The sequence below is a fragment of the Rhinolophus sinicus genome, linkage group LG06 (assembly GCF_036562045.2).
Source record: "Rhinolophus sinicus isolate RSC01 linkage group LG06, ASM3656204v1, whole genome shotgun sequence".
Classification (NCBI taxonomy): Eukaryota; Metazoa; Chordata; class Mammalia; order Chiroptera; family Rhinolophidae; genus Rhinolophus; species Rhinolophus sinicus.
In genome coordinates this window covers 101,387,681-101,405,703 of record NC_133756.1, presented here as the reverse complement: position 1 = coordinate 101,405,703, position 18,023 = coordinate 101,387,681, and positions in this window count along the sequence as shown.

Sequence of the window (18,023 nt, the reverse complement as noted above, 5' to 3'; positions counted from 1 at the left end):
TCTCCAAAACTCACTTAGCTACACTCCCTTCTCAGATTGGGACCCTCTGGTCATCCATAATATGGGGTGAAGCCTCTAAAAATGCGTGTGTCCTGCGGAAGACCCTGCTCGCTGTGCCATTTGTCATGCAGGGCAGCCTGCGGGGTCTCTGCTCCCGCTCCCCACATAAGAACGCAGGATATGGTGAGGCCAAAATGGAACACCCACGGAGCCATAGATAGGGGAGTCATACCACTATAGTCTCGCTGGAAGCACTATAGTCTCAATAGAGGCTGGACCCACACGATCTGCAACCTGCCATCCACTTCTCTGCCTGCCAACCAACCGACTGACTAACCAATGTAGCTATGGCAGTTATATCAATGGCTAATTGGCTAACTGGTTACAGCTGATGGTCAATTAGCCACAGCTGATGGCCACCTACTACCCGAGGCAGCACCTTTCCACGTGAGGCCGAGAGCCTGGAAACTGCTCTTTGGGACTCTGTCCCCACAGCGTGCTTAGAAATGTAAATGTATTCTCTGTTCTGTATTATTTGATATTTTTATTGTTGACTTGGTCCTTTAGCACTCGAGGTTCTAATTTTAATTAATCCAGGGTTCAGCAGCATTCACTGAAGTGGCTCTGGTGTGTCCAAATTGTGTAACTGGGAACATGGAATTAGGGAATATGCCATAAGGCCCCTACGCCTCAGATGCGTACAGTCTAATAGAGGACATAGACATACACACAGAACCACATTTAAAAACAAGGTTACATGAGTTACATTGAAATGCCTCATCACATTTTGTAGTTTTTTCCCCTCTATCTTTTGCCGCAGTCATTCCATTTATCTGATAACGCATTGAGGGAGGATTTACTGGGCAATTACTATTTTGATAATACTGTACTAGGTGCCAGGAAGGATATAAGTAAGAGGTGTAGGAAAAAATAAATCAAGGCCCTTATAATCTAGTCGGGATGCCTAACGAACAAAACGGTCTTAGAGAATGTAAGCTACACATAACATACTGAAGTTATGAATGGGAAGAATGGGAGGTTTTTTGTCTTTATCAGGTTTCTCATACATATTTTGAATATATTTTTATTTTATTTACTTTTACTTTTTAAAATTAAATATAGTTGTCATACAATATTATCAGGTTGGACAATTAAGTTCGCAGACTTGTTGCAACGATATTGCTAACCTTTTTTTAATATTAGAGGGATTATTCATTATGAATTTGTGCCAACTGGACAAACATTAACCAAGTTTACTATTTGGAAGTGCTGAAAAGGCTACATGAAAAAGTTAGACGACCTGAACTTTTCACCAACTTGTGGCTCTTGTATCACGACACTGTACCAGCTCACACGGCACTGTCTGTGAGGGAGCTTTTAGCCAGTAAACAAATAACTGTATTGGAACACCCTTCCTACTCACCTGATCTGGCCCCCAATGGCTTCTTTCTTTACCCAAAGATAAAGGAAATATTGAAAGGAAGACATTTTGATGACATTCAGGACATCAAGGGTAATACGATGACAGCTCTAATGGCCATTCCAGAAAAAGAGTCCCAAAATTGCTTTGAAGGGTGGACTAGGTGCTGGCATCAGTGCATAGCTTCCCAAGGGGAGTGCTTCGAAGATGACCATAGTGATATTCAGCAATGAGGTATGTAGCACTATTTCTAGGATGAGTTCGCGAATTTAATTGTCCTCATATACGAGTTTCACTAGTCAGATTTATTTGTATTTTCTAATTTTTGTTTTAAAGAGTAAAGACCTTCGTTGGCCTGTCTTACTTTCTATATGTGATCTTATGCTTTTCAGCGGCACAACCTCCTACACAATGGTTTTTGAGGATTCTAAGCATTGAGGTAGGAAAAAAAGACTATTGCACAGCAACATACTAAATAGTTGGGTTAAGGAAGTAGTGTCATAGATGTTTTTCTCCTGTAGTTTCTGAATTTTCTCTATGAGTGTCCTCTTGAGTCTACTCTAGATATTCTTGTGAGAACTTTCAATGGTTGTGAGGAAATTTTTTCTGCCTCAAGGAGGCACTCAAGGAGCTACCTGTGGAGGCACCCGGCAGAAGCCCCAGGGAAGACACAAGAAGCTTGGATTCAGACCGCTGCCATATAAAGTAGCCTAAGGTAAGGCTTTGCGAGGTTTATGGTTTGTTTTTGTTTTTAATGTTGTAATTCCCTTCACTTCCTCCTACCTTAAGTAAACTTCAGATGCAGAACCTGTTTTTGGACTGTGACATAGAGAATTAATCAAAATCTGTATTTAAGCTTCTAAAGGAGAGGAGAGGAGAGCAGTAAGTCGAATCTCTGCTCCAATTAAATCTGACTTAATTGGCCTGGGGCATCAGCAGTTTTCAAAGCATCTCAGGTGATTCTAATGTACAGCTAAATTGAGAACTGCTGTGCTAGAGGCTAGTGTGGGAGAGGTGGCCGCAGCAGCAGCTCTGTGGTGGTGCAGTAATTACCTAATTGTTGGCAGCGCAGCCGTGAGTCCACGGGCTCCAGAAGAATAATTAGTCCAGACTTAAGAAAGAGCAGAAGCCCAGTACTGACAAGAGAGTACGATGCTATTTGTCCTGGTGGAGAGGCGACCTGCAATCCTGCTATTACGTAAGTAGGGGCTATTATGATCTTGGCATCTCAGGTTACATAATAATTCCTATGAACAACAGTCTTCAGAGAAATATTTAAGTTCTGACAGTCTGAAGTCACATGAGATCAGAAACATTCATGACTATATTTGATTCCTGTTAAAGTTATTTCCCATATTTGTGATGGGTAAAAGATGAGAAAGTCTGAGAACCTTTCCAGACAAAAGGACAGGAAAGAGATATAACAATGAAACATTACATGAGATACTGGACTGGAAAACAAATTGCCATAAAGGCTATCATTGGGACAGTTGGTGCAATTTGAATAGGGAACATGGATTAGTTAATACCATTGTATTAATGTTAAATTTCTTGATTTTTGAAAATTGCATTCTTGTTTTGAAAGAGACTGTCCTTATTCTTGTGAAGTACACGTGAAAGTAGTTAGTAGTCAGGGGGCACAATGTTTCCAACTTAAGCTCAAATGGTTTAAATAAATGGCATATACATATAAAATATATATAGAGAGAGAATGAAAAAGCAAAGGGGCAAAATGGGCCAATTAATGAATCTGGATAATTGGTATCAGTAATTCATGTTACTATTTTTATAACTTTTCTGTAAATTTGAAATTATTATTTTAAAAAGTTATCACCGTCGTCCCCACCCTCCACCCCCCGCTGCAAAAAAAATCTACTTGGAAGAGTCCCTGTGGGGACAGAGTCCCAGAGAGCAGTTTCCAGGCTCTCAGCCTCATGGGGAAAGGTGCTGGCTTGGTTAGTAGATGTCCATCAGCTCTAAAAAGTTTGCCATTAGCACTATTGTTTTGTATATAACTGCCATAGCAAGCACGGATTGCGGCTAGCATATAGGGTTAGCAAGTGTGGATGGCGGATTGTGGATCGTGTTGGTCCTACTTCCGTTGTCTCGCCCAGCCGCCAGCGAGACTGGGGTGCAGGAAGACCCCTCGTTGGGGTACTGGCGGATGTTTGCTTTTGTGTCTCGATCAGCTGCCATGGAGAATATAGTGGTATGACTCCCCTATTTATGGCTCCGTGGGAGTTCCTTTTTGGCCTCACCATATCCTGCGTTCTTTTGCGGGGAGTGAGAGCTGAGTCCCTGCATTACAGCCCCAAAAGAAGAGAACTGGAGGCAAAGAAAACCTCTTTGAAGTGGGAAAGAGCTTGGCATATGATAGGAACTAAAGAAAGCCAGTTTGGCTGGGGTGTGTTGACAAGGTTGTAGGACAGCAAGGGATGAGGGAGTGGATGAGGAAGCAGAAGCAGGCAGTGGATCATGCGGTTCTCCTAGGCCATGGTAAGGAGTTTGGATGTAATTCTAATGAGAAGTCATTGTAAAGTTCAAAGCAGGAATGGAACAAGATATGCTTCACAGTTAATTCCAGGGGCTTACTTTTTATGGGAGCAGCTTAGGCTACCCACCAGCCTCTGCGTAACTCAGTAACTATAGAAAGGAGGAAAACAAATAGCTAGGCCTCTTTGGGCCTCTTTGCAGGAGGAGGGGGATGGAGAACAAAACAACCCCCTGGGACCCTGTGGGACAGCCAAAACAATAGCTGCCACTGTCCACACCTTGCCTTGCCTGCCCAGCAAACCACGGATCCTGACCCTCCCAGCAAACCTTCTTTTCACTCTCACAGTTCTAGAAATGTTCCAATCACATTTCAAATGATCCCTCATTCAACCCTAGAGCAATAGCAGAAGTCCACACTTAAATCCTCTCTAACGGGAGAAAACCCATCCAGTTTCTCTGTTCTGTTCCAAGCCCCACATCCTTGGGCAATATTTATTTCACCAGGTCAGGTATGCATATGACTATTCTTGTCCCTGCAATTGAAGGCTAAATGGCAAATTTAGTATCAGAAGGGAGATGCAAAGCAGTTCCTGAATCCACCTTTACAGACTCCCTCTTTCAACACCGGCATCCCACTATTCACAAGTGTCAGGTGATGGCAGTGGGCAGTCTCGGACAACTCCCAGCTGTGTTGGCATTTGTACTCACACTGTTTGGTGCCTGAATTCTTTCTATTTATATCCCATACCCTGAACTTGTCATGATTACATTTCAGACAGTAGAGAGTCAGGATCCCTGCCCTGGGGGAAAGGGACTTGTGGTGTGTCCTGCAGTGTGCTGGGCTAATTTCAGCAGACTTTTTCTTGTGACGATTAGAGCATGCAGACTATAAACCTCTTAATTCTAATCTTTGGTGTGTGTGTGTTCCCTGTGAATCTAGGTCCTTATATTCTTACACATGACATGGTTGAATTTGTCTTCACCTATCTTTAATGACAATAAAAATTTCCTATTTCATAGAAGAAAATGAATGCAGTGACGTCACTCTCCTGTGAGATGTACGACATTGGCTAGATAGGCATTATCAAAGATCTGTCTCCCTGCTCTGCTAGCGTGCTGATTTCCTCCGTGGGGCAGGCTGACTTTCTTTCAGGTTCCGCTTGCCAGGAGTATCTCCCTGATCTGTTGGTCTCAATGGCTACTCCTGAGAATGGGATACATGAGGATTCCTCTTCTGAGGTATACAGACAGACCTCCATACAGTATACAGTGCCCTTCTGAGCACAGAATCTGACCTCTCTGAAGTAAACAAATTCCATATATTTTAGATGTAACTACACATCTTAGCCTATCACACCCTCCACCTCCACTATTTCTTCTCCCAGCTACAGAGATGGGCACTGACCCTAAATGAAGGTTGTCAGACTCTTCCTCAGAATTCCTCTTCAGAGTTTTTGGAGAAGATGGTCTTACAACTACAGCTGTGAGGCTGGTAGGATGCAGGCTTGGGGTGCTGGAGACGCCCATGCCTGCTCCCTGGAGAGAGTCTGTGGGACAGAGCTCTGATAACAGCATTTGTGCACTTCTAGCTCAAATGTGTTACAAGCCAGTGTTACCTATGGGTTTTTCAGCTAAGTGACCTAGCAATACCCTTTTATTGCTTAAGCAGTAGTCTGTCATTTGCAGTTATGAGTGTTGCCTAATCACACCAGGGTTTCACGGCTTTAGCTGAACCCTTTTGGTCTGCAAGTTTGTAGGAAACTGGGGATTGCTTTAGGAGCTAAGTGATCATAAGATCTTCTTGACCAGGTTTGGGTTTCCCCTGGCAATTAAGCTTCTTTAACATCCTGTCACGTTGCTGGTGGGTTCGATTCTGAGGAGCCTCATGAGTTTATAACAAATGCTCGAAAGATTGCTGAGTCATTCATTACCCCAGAATCAGGACTCTCTGCCTTTGAAGAGACTTTGAAGTGTCTGTCTCTGAGCAACAGGAGTCAGGCCTCTCCTCGTTGCTGTAGGCCTCAGTCAGACACTTGTGTGTTTTCCCCTGCCTTTGGAACAGTAGATAGGAATGGGAGACTTATGGATTTTATTCTGTATGAATATTATCTTAATAATATTTTTATTGAATATGAAAGAAGATTTTTTCCATTTAAAAATCCCTATCAGTAAACACTTTAATTAAGAAGTTTGAGTATATTAAGAAAGATTTTCAGCATACCTGCATTGTTTTAGCTGTTCATTCTGTGAAAACCAAATTTTATATTTGAAATGTTTGTAATTTTAAAAAGCCTTTGATTCTCACTAAAATTCTCTCATCAGACATTATTTCCTTTACCTTTATGAACCGTGATGTTACATAATGGATAGCCTTTTTCCTTTGAGTTCTAAAGAGCCTTTTAAAAAATATTTCATTTCTGGGTAAGTGTATGAATGGGTTGTAGGTAAAAATATAAAGATTGTTGATAATATAGTTTAATAATTGCTTCTTAAAGTTTAAATGATATCAACTGCCTTCATTAGGAAGGAAACAAATGGGGCAGTAGTTTAAGTAAGCAGAATCAGTTAGAGATAAACTATTAAGAGGTAAAATAATTTATTCACAAATGGTTTCATATTAACTAAATTGTAACATGTTTATTAAAATGATTTTTAGAATTGCTTTCTTTGCTAGTTGATTTCGACTACACTTTGTAGTGAAACTTAGCTCTTAGGATTACTACTTAGTAGTGACGTAAGGCGTAGCATGCTTTAAGAAATCCCAAAATGCAAAATATAAACTTCTGACATATGATAAAAATGAAGGAAAGTATCCAAGTGAGAGAAGGATTCTTTCAAAGAATCTATTGCATCTTATTGAAATAGCTCTACTACTGATTTGTTTTCCAAAATATACTTTTAGCAATTGTGTTCATTTTCTATCACTACATAACAATTTACCATACTTTCAGCAGCTTAAAGCGATACCAGTTATTAGTTCACAGTTCTGTAGGTCAGAGGTCTGGCATGGCATGGTTGTTGTGTTCCTTGCTCTGGGTGTCACAGGTTGAAATCAGGGTGTTGGCAAGGTTGGGTTACTTTCGGAGGCTCTGGGAAGCATTCAGGTTGTTGGAAAACTTCAGTTCCTGGTGGTTATAGAACCAAGGTCCCCATTTCTTTCTTGGCTCTCAGCTAAGGACTGCTCTCAAGTCCTGGGGACACCCATATTCCTGGCCACTTGGCCCCCTTCATCCTCAAAGTGAGCAGCAAAGAATCTCTCGCATTAAAACCCCCCACATTCTGGATTGCTTTCACCAGGAAAAGACCAGTTCCTTTTAGGGGTTCATCTGATTCGATTAGGCCCACTGCAGGCTCACTGAAGCTAGGTCAGCTGATTTGGGATCTTTATTTTATGTGTGAACCTTCACAGCAGCACCTAGATTAGTGCTGGAGAAAGTCTGTATACACTGGGGATGGGGAAGAGAATCTTGGGAGCCATCTCAGAATTCTGTTACGGCAGTGAAATGTACCATGATTGGATTTTTAAAAAAAAATCCATTTAAAAATATGATTCCTAATCTAAATGGAGAGGTTAGTTGGAAGACTTGAAAGCTATTTTAAGAGGGAGCTAAACCCCTGTAGTTCACATAGTGATATTTCCCTGGTCTCCCAGGCTGTTGAACGCCACACACAAAGTTATCACACTGCGTGGACTCCATTCCACTTCCCTTCCTGCCAAGACAGGAGTCTTTCTGCGCTCCCTCCAGCAAGACAACCCCTGTGACATTACCTGCATTGTGCACCTCCTGTCATCTGTCAACACTGCAGGCATGGTGCACTTCGGGTATTTGTAAAAGGAACGTTTGGGAGCCTGTAAGAGCACATTCTTAGCTTGGAGCAGGGGAGAGCCCTCCCTCACGTTTTGTCTCCTCCCAGGAAAATGCCAGTCATAGGATAGCAGTCTCTCCGTCAGCCCCTTCTGTTTCATCTCCATGCCTCCCTCCTCAGAGCCAGAAATGCAATCCCAAAGGCCCAGCTGCACTCCTGAATCAATTCCCTTTATCTCTCCCGAGGCTAAGCTGCAGAAACACTCCCCATGTGCTGCCAGCTACTTAATCTCTATTTTGCATTTCAAACTTCCATGTACACAGTTAAAAAAGAATCCTACTCAAACCTCCCCCAAAGCCAAATGGCAGAAGCAGCTCTGCTTCCTGGAGCCCAATGCTCTAATGAAGGGTCATAATCTTGTCTCCCATCATTAAGAAAGTGTAAAATCGTGTGCTGTTCTCTGTTTAAGAACACGGGTGAGTGTGTGAAACTGCCATATTTCTAATTAGCCATTCCCCCAGTACAGAATCCCCTGGTGCCCAGACTCACTCGTTTCACAATCATGTTCATTAGGTGTCACTGCTTTCTTACGGGTTTTCTGCCTCTTCACAGGTGACCCTGATTCATCTTTGATTCATCAGCTCCAGCTATTTGTCCCCAAGTCGCCAGGTCTCTGTAAAGTGTCCCCTACTAGCAAGGCTGTTGAGGAGTGTTTATGTGTGAGGGTTCCAGTGCCAGACATTCTGGGTTCAAATCCTGTATCTTCTGCTTACTAACCAAAGGCATTCAATGTTTCTGTGTTTTACTTTCCTATCTTATCAGATGTACTCTTAGTGTGACTGGCAGGTAACATGTGCTTACTTTGTCCGGTATTATTCCAAGCCCCTCTACCTCCTACTGAGGGCTAACCCTGTTGATATACTTCTGGTCCTTTGACACAAAAACTGGCAGAGATGGGTCAGTAGATGAGGCTTCTGTTACTTCCAAAATATATCCAGACGCTAACCACATCTCCCCCTTACCACCCTACCTCCACTTTGGTCCAAGCCATCAAACATTTCTTATCTGGATAATTGTGATAACCTCTTAAGTGGTCTCCCTGCTTTATCCTTGCTCTCCTACAGTCTTTCCTTTCTATGGTAGCTCGGATGATCCTTTAAACATCTGAGTCTGATCATTGTGACTACTCTGCTCAGAAGCCTGCAATAATTTTCCATTTCACTCGGTATAATAACGAAAGCCCTTCATTATCTGGTGCCCTATTAACTTTCTGACCTTCTGTTCGCTCGGCTCCTGTCATGCTGGCCTCTCTGCTGTTCCTCAAACATGCCAGGCGCTCTTTCACCTCAAGGTCTGCACATGTATTGTTTCCTCTGTCTGTAATGCTCTTTCCTCAGATGTGTGTCGTGTCCTTATGTCTTTGTTCAAATGTCTCCTCAAAGAGGTTCCTCTCCTTTCATACTCCGAATCTTACCTTGCTCTGCCTTTTCTTTTTCCACAGTCTGTATCATAATCTCTATACATTGTACATTTTATTTATTTAGTATGGCTGTCAGTTTCTGTATCCCTATGCTAGGATATATGGGTTAGGATATAAGCTCTGTATAGGCAGGGATATTTGCCTGTTTTTTTCTTTGATATATCCAAGTGCCAAGAAACACCTGATAGTAGAGGGTCACTAAGTATTTGTGGAGTTAAACTATGAGTGGATGTTGTCTTGGGGAAGACAGAGGCAGAGAAAGATGGATGTGATGACAATTGAAAAGCTGGTATATGCACTCGTATTACAAAGAGCAATGTGAATTTTAAATAAGAGCATGAATCAAAGAGACGGAACGCTGCAAAATTTGATTATAGTAACCAAAGTGTCATCTGAACCTATTGGTTTTACATTCATTTTTTCGGGCATATGTAGATATATAAGTAGAGATATATAAATAGTGATCTAGTGTTTCCCCCAGTGTTTGGTCATAGGTGTTAAATAAATATACTTTGATTGACTCACCGTCAGCTCCATAATTGTCAAAATTCAGGTGTGTCTCTGAGGCAAACCTTAATTATCTCCACAGTGCAGGCAGGTGAGGAAGAGGAAGCGGCTGGTGCTGAAGGTTGATCAGTGATCTGAATTATAGTTCCTACCCAAGAGGGTGCAGGGCACAGAGCTGGCTTAGACTTTAAATTCCTACAGGTAGGGATTCGAGTTCCAGCTCTGTCATTTTGTAGCTGTGTTGCTTTGGTTGGGATGCTTTACACCTCAAGCCTTCAACTGCCTCTCTTTTAAAGTAGGGAAAAGTAATTCCTGCTCTCGTAATACCCTCCAAATGAGAGATAATTTGGTGACCGCGTTTAAAAACAGTAGACATTGTTGTTCTTGTTACTGTTGAAGCTCCATGGAGACTTTAGGCTAGATTTAGCTTGAGATGAGACTTCATATCTGCGGCGGGATGAGTGATGCCTCCCGCACCACCCACCCCACCCAACCCCCCAATTCATACATTGAAGTCCTAAATCCCAAGGTGACTGTATTTGGAGATAAGGCACATAATGAGTTAAAGTTCAAATGAAGTCATTACAGTGGGGCTCTGACCCGATGGGATAAGTGTCCTTGTAAGAGAAAACACCAGAGTCCGCTTTCACTCTTTCTCTGGCGTGTGTGAGTGTGAGGACACAGGGAGAAGGTGACTGTCAACAAGCCAGGAAGAGAGTTCTCACCAGAAACCAAATAGGCCAGCACCTCGATCCTGCACTTTCTAGCCTCCAGAACTGTGAGAAGTAAATTGAGTTGTTTAAGGCACCCAGTCTGTGGCATTCTGTTATAGCAGCCCAAGCTAAGATAATATCCAACGGTGTTTCATCGAGTGAGGTTTTAGGTGAAACTTCAGTTAGGAGTCAGCACCTGGGATAAGAGTGGGCAGGTTCCAAATCCTGGAGATCAGGTATTCTCAAAGCCTGGGCATTGTAGGGACTCCAGAAAGTGGGCTGGAATTCCAGGAAGGGCTCTTGTTTCAGCAGAAAACTGGACTGCTGCTCAGGGTCTGAGGTGGAAAACTGGCGACAGAGTGGGCACATGGCCCGGGGAAGGGAGCCCAACGCTCCCACACTCAGACTCATTCCAGATTCCAGATGCTTCTTCTTTCTCTGTTTACATCTTGTTGATGAACTAGACAACCCTGAGCCTGCAGATGAAAGACCCTGGCGCTCAGAGCTGAGTGGGGGCTGTTGGATCATCTTCGGCTCTGAAATGCTCATCCCCACTAGGCCTTATGGAACTTTTAAAGGCAGAACCTGACACCACTGCACATGAAAATGTGGGTTTTATAACTATTTTATAATTATAGGTGCGTGTTTAATATCATTTAATGGTGTTTCATATATAATTAATAGAATTGAAAGCGGTTGTCTAGTAGCTATATCTAACGGACTAAGTTTTCTAAAATATCACTGAGAGCGAGTTATCTAAGCTTTTATGGTAACTGTCTGGGCAATTCTATTAAGTGATTGTCCTTTACTCGCGGTCTGAGCTGTGGGTCTCAATGTGCGATCTTTATTTTTACCATCAGTGTATCGATTGCTTAACATTGATAATATTTCCTGCAGTTTGAGAGATTTATCCTCCAAATTGGATATTGTCATTTCCCTTGCTTGGGTAGCCAGAATATCTGAATTTTACCCTAATTAGAATTGACTGTTCGGGGCTGACAAAGAACCCTACAGGCTAAGTCATGATATACATAAGGAGTAAATTTAGTTTCCTCATGAGTCAATACTTTTCCATTTGGTTTATGACAATTCAGAAAGTTCCATAAAACCTTTTTCAGAAATAATTAATGAAGAAATTTCAAAGTATAAAATGCACACATGTAAAACATATTTACGACCAGATGAAGATTGCTTTGGACCCATTCTAGTCAGTTTCCTTCCATGTAGGAGGTTTAAACTTTTCAACCAAATTCAGTAGAAATAGTTGAGTAAAATTAAGTATCAGTCACATTGAAAAACACTGGGAAATATCAGGGTGAAGAAAGCATAGTCCTTGGCTTTGGGCAGCTCATGGGTTAGTAGGGAGAGAGGCACGTTTGATCGCATTCCAACACAGTGTGAAATCTGCTGATGGACATACCTTGTTTCTCCTAAAATAAGACCTAACTGGAAAATAAACCTTAGTATGATTTTTCAGGATGACTTCCCCTGAACATAAACCCTAATGTGTCTTTTGGAGTAAAAATTAATATAAGACCCGGTCTTGTTTTCGGGGAAACACAGTAGATATACTCATGGGGTGCTGCATGAATAACAGCAGCAATTGACATAATTTAATGGCGTTGTGGACATTTTCTTAAATATGTGGTACTTCAGTTGACTGTTGAAAGAGAAATGGATATGATCCAGGTGGATGGGGAAAAGCTGGAAGAAGAATGAGACCAAACAGCATGTTCAAAGGTCTGAAAAAGCAGGTGTGTTTTGCGGAACTCGATGTTTGTGAGAGTAGAGTACTGCCCGTGGTGAGGCTGAGGCCAGACAATAAAATATCTTATATTTTAAGATGTTTGAATGAAGAGACATATGTGTTAAAAAAAAAAAAAAAGAGAGAGTTGTGATTATTTTTTGTACTTTAGAGGTTTCACTGAAGAATTATTAATATGATAGTATTTATCTTTTCTCATTTAACTCTCATTATAAGCTTATGTTCTGCCAAGGATTTGTAATATATTGTACTCTACTAAAAAGATAGTAGTTTGCACTATTTTCTTATGTATACTTCTTAAATGTTTTCTATATTTAATTTCAATTAATCAGAGTAGCTAATAATGACAGGATAGATGTTGTATTAACTTATATAACTTTTCCTTCTATCCATTTATTAACTTGGTAAAATGGAAACATGTTCAAAAGAAATTATGTGCCTACTGAGAACCACACCAGCTATATTCCTTGTTTCTATGTTGAAACAATGTTGAATAATACTGGATATAAACATTGTTTCTTACTCTTACCGTGTTTCCTGGAAAATAAGACCTAGCCAGACCACCAGCTCTAAGGTGTCTTTTGAAGCAAAAATTAACATAAGGCCCGGTCTTATTTTACTATAATATAAGACCAGCTCTTATCTAACATAATATAATATAAGACCGGGTCTTATATTTATTTTTGCTCCAAAAGATGCATTAGAGTTGATGGTCTGGCTAGGTGTTATTTTCAGGGAAACAGGGTATGTTAATCAGTGCTGAGGCAAGGTGAAAATAACATAGCTGTTTGCTTTAAGACGTGCCGAGTCATAGGAGAAAAATAAATCAGTCAAAGAAAAGAAAAGAAAAAAGTAAATCATTTTTTTCTGATTTCTCACCAGAAACTAAATAGGCCAGCACCTCCATCCTGCACTTCCAAGCCTCCAGAACTGTGAGAAGTAAATTCAGTTGTTTAAGGCACCCAGTCTGTGGCATTCTGTTATAGCAGCCCAAGCTAAGACAATATCCAATGGTGTTTTTATCAGGACTAATACTTATCAGGACTAACAGCTTGCTAATCAACACTTGCATCGGGACCCTTGCCTCACTCTGTCTACAAATCCAAAGCTGTTTTAATAATAATAAACCAAATCTACACACAATGTCAACCAGTTTCCCACTTGCAAGATCTGCCTTAAAATTACCCAGCAAAGACCCTACAACTACAAAATCCTGAGCCCTAATTTTTTATTTTGAGCCAATAATTATTCAGATTCTATGTAGGAGGTATACTGGTCCACAGATTTTTCTAGTGTTTTTATTTGGAGGAATTGACAGCAAACTATTCTGTTGCAAACAAATGTTGACATTCTGCTGTTAGACTGTAATTTACTCTATGGTATTCTGATAAAGTTCCTGCAGCAACATTACTCATTAGCTAGTGTTTGAAGACTTGAGAGATTCTGGATAGGTGAGAGCATAAATTAGCTAAGTCATGTATTTTTTTGCAGAACAATTTTATCTAACAACATGGAGTAATAACTGGTGGCAGAGAGAGAAGAGATTTTTGAGTGGGGTGAGGGGACAGTTTCATTCATCTGCCAAAGTGGACATCTCATTTCTCAACTGTGCTAAGTGCTAGTATATTTCTGGAAAGGAGCAGATCTTCCTTACATAAGGTTGTTCAACATTTCTCTGTGGCTTCTTAATGTTCCCATGATAAAATCCAGTTTATGGCTTTTGATACCCTTTATAATCTGACTTCTGCTTACTCCTCCATTTATCTTATAGAATTCTCCTCTCCCCCCAATACGTGTTCTTCTGTCCACACAGAATCATTTTGCAAACACACTAGGTATTTGTCTCTGGGCCTTTGCACATGCTGTTCCCAGTATTTGGACCAAGTTTCCCCACATTTAACCAGTTTTCCCCTACACTTCTTTTCTGTCTCAGCTCAGTTATTACTTCCTTTGGGGATTGTTTTCTGAACTTCTAAAACTATACTATGTGCCCCTCTTAGATAATCTTATAGGGTCCGGGGATTTCCTTACCATAGTACTTATTATACTGTATTATAACTAGAGTTTACCTGGCTCTCTCTTACTCATTCCAGACAGTAAACTCATTGAGAGATTATCTATTATTTTTTCTATGCATTACCTACTTAGCATACTGCCTGAATAATAGATACATAATAAATATCGGTTGAGTAAATGAATAAACACTTGCCCTGTTGCCTTCAGTGATTCCTCCTTCTTTCTTTCTCCTGTCTCTGCTCTGTTGGTGTCAAGACTATCTTCTGTTGGACACTATACCTGATCTAAATGTTTGGAAAATGTATTTCCTGCATTGATTTCACTGTTGTGAAGCACAGTATGTTTTTCTTGTCAATGATTTTATTTACCAGAGGGATACTTGAATTTTAGCTGGCCATAGGACTTGAACTAGGAGTTAAAGAGCAAAATTTAAGGCTGCAAGGACTGCTACCTATCTATTTCATGTACCTTCCCTTATTTAACGCTTGTTCTCTTGTTGCATGCATCTCACCTTCGTACACTGGAATCTCCTCTTATATAGGCAAGTTTCTATTTTCTTTCCATGCATGAACCCCGTTCTTGGGATGCAACATTGATTGTCCTAGCGAGCGAGCTTCAGCTCACAAGTTCCTTTGGTTTCCATAGTGTGCCCTCTGCTCCCTCACCTTACTCCCCTCCACCCAAACTTTTACTTTCCATTAAATTATTGCGGTTGCCTGAATTTCTCCAAGCCATCAATGCCATTGAAGCACGTTCCTCTGTGTGTCTAGAGCTTCAGTAAGTCTCTGTTAAACCTTAACACAAGGGTGTGAGAGAAACTGAACAGACCTGGTATTATGGGGTAGGATCAATACCTAAGCTGCTGGTCATCTTGGGATGATTTTATGTAGCAGTGCCATCCTAATGAAGAAGCTCAGGGGTTCAAGTTTGAGGAATACCAAGAATTCTACTTGTCTTGTTCACGCACTGTCAACATTCCTAATGATCACTGTTCAAAGACAATCGTTTATTTAAGAAAGTCTTCCACACATGTACATATCGCAGAAAAAGATAACACAACTTCATATGGCACCGACTATAACTTTAGTGGACTTTACAAAGGTGAAAGAGTGTCTAGATGTCAGACCCAGCTGGGAGGAACTGAGCCATAGAACAGACCTTGTGGCAGGCGCTCGGGTCGTGAACAAGACAGTCTCTGCACTGAAGTTTAGACTCTCAGAAACTTTACAGCATTCTAGTAGGTTTTCCCACTCTACCATCCAGGTTTCAGGATATTCTGCTACAATTAATAATTTTCTTGCCTTGTCAGCATCCTGTCTGTGCCTATTTGTCTGTGCCTAAATCGTTCAGGGTGAAATGTGAGCCTTGAATCAAATTTTGCCAATAGGACGGATGAGGGGTGGTGAACGACCGAAACGGAGGAGAAGAGGGATTTCTAAGATAGAGAGAGGTTTATGGAACAGACTTCGTGTGGGATGTGCCCACCACTGTGCAAGGGAAGGGAAGGAGAACAGGAGCCCCTTTTCTGGTTTGTCAGGTTGCCAGGGTGGAAAAGCAAGAAACAAACAGAAAACAAAAATAATCCCAAAGCAGCAAATAAGAGTGTAACTCCCTGGGAAGGTTACTGCTGGGTCAGGCATCTCAGCCATGGACTCTTAGAGCCTGGGATCAAATTTCTTGCTGGAGAGACTGGCATGGAAGCTTGTGGAACCTGTCCTGGAGAATCCATGAACTTCAGCAGTGGCGGGGCAGGGGCCTCTGTCACCTGGTGTGGAGATTCTTTCAGAGTTAATTTGGTGCCATCCCAGTGGCTGAAGAACAGGAACTCACAGAGGATACAGTGGACCCCGTCTTTGTGAATCATTTCACTCTTCAAAGCACAGACATTTACTGAGTATTATATGCCAGGCACTAAGCTAGGCGCTGCTTATATAACAAGGAATAAAATGTAGACACGGTCCTCATGAAGTGCCCACTCTAGTGGGGGATACACTTTCATAAATGAAAATTATAATACAAAGGGGTGTATATAATACGGGGGTAACAAGATGATTAAAAATGTCAGAGGAAGGGCACCTCTCCTTAGGAGGGAAATTGGGTGCAGACGGGAGATTAGAGGACCCTAAAATCTTCAGATGAGGCCAAATTATATTTTAACATCATCTTTATTTCCAAATTGTGCCTCCTAGCTGATATGGCCTTGAAAAAACATCCATTAAATATAGTTGTATATCCTCATGATTTGTGATCTCTAAAGAGACAAAGTCTTTATCTTTCAATATTCTTTATAATTGCACTCAGAATCATATTCTGCTTGCTGCTGATAATGCCAGCATGCTTCTGATTTGAGCAGAGTGATGCTGGCATCACTATTGACTCCAGCTGACCTCTGCACTGAAAATAGATCTTTGGTAGAAAGAAGGCACTGTAAAATGGGGCCCTCATTTTGATCCTTATCTATTGGTGTAACAACTGTCTTTATTTTCAAGTGTTTTACCTCACCAGCATATTTTAAGAGCTGACTCTTAAATATGCTTCAAGGAAAGTAAGACTGCCTGATTAAAAAAAAAAAAAAAAAAATCAGAAGTTTTAGAAAGACGGATAAGCTTGTAAAGGGCTGGGGTTGCATGACTCTATAGAATTTAAATAATTCTCTTTACCGGGATAAGGGAAAGTCTTCCCTTCCTAAAATGAGAGTGGTTGGGAAGAGGGGAACATTTGTTTGGTAGGAATTCGCCTTTCATGAGTTGAAGAACAGATGAAAGACATAGTTCTAGGAATCAGAAATTACTAGAACTGTGTGAGCAGGACAGATGGGGAGGTTCTTACAACTGAGAGAAAGGGCCGGATCTGTTCATGCATTGTGAAAAACAATATGGAATCAAGTGGAGCAAACCGGTTAAGAAATGGAAGATTCTAGAGCCAGACAGAAATGCAGTAAATTCCTGGCTCTATTTTTCATCTCACTGATCTGTACCAAGTCACTTGACTTATTTATGATTAGTTATTTTAGACATAGGTAAATATTTATTCAATAGCATTTTTGAAGTAGAATGATCATTCTTGTTGCCTTAGGTTGTGTGATGAGCCCAGGAGATAAAGAACTATGCCTGGCACAAAGGAAGTGCTTAACAAAGGGGAGCCCTTTTACTTTACAATGTTGATGATGGTCAACATTATTAAGTAAACACAGACTTCTAAGTGCTTGGGCTAAGACAGGGGTATGAGGAGTGTTTTATGTAATTATGCCAGGAGGGCGTGCCAAAGAAAAAGGATATATGTGTGCTTACCCAGGGAGACAGGAACTCTTTCTTGCTAGACTCAATGTTGAAAGAATGTGAGGCTAGAGCTATAGCAGTCATTTTACCATGAGGAAAAAGCCTGGGATTTCTAGGGATAACCGTGAGGAGTAGGAGAGCAAAGACAATACTAGTGAAAGAAAAATCAAGAGAAGAAGAGACACTCACTCCAGAGACTGTCCTTTGGTCTGTGAGTCCAGCTGTTCCTAAAGTTGGCACGACCCCTGGATTGTCTAATTCTTGAGCCCATAAGTTCTGAGTTTGAGCCTCTCAGAGTGTTCTGGAACTTGCAACACAAGAGTCTGTGTTAAAATGATGAAAATCACATCTTTCAGTTTTTGATAAAAGGAAGGATATTTTCTCTCTTCTTATCTTGAATGTAGATGTGATGCCTGTAGCTGTATTAGCTGGCTGTCAACTATGAGGCAAATAGCTTGAGGGAAAAGCTAAGAGAAACACTTGCATCCCTGTCCCGACATTCTGGAGTCACAGAAATAATGCCAACCTCACTTTTTGTAGCAGT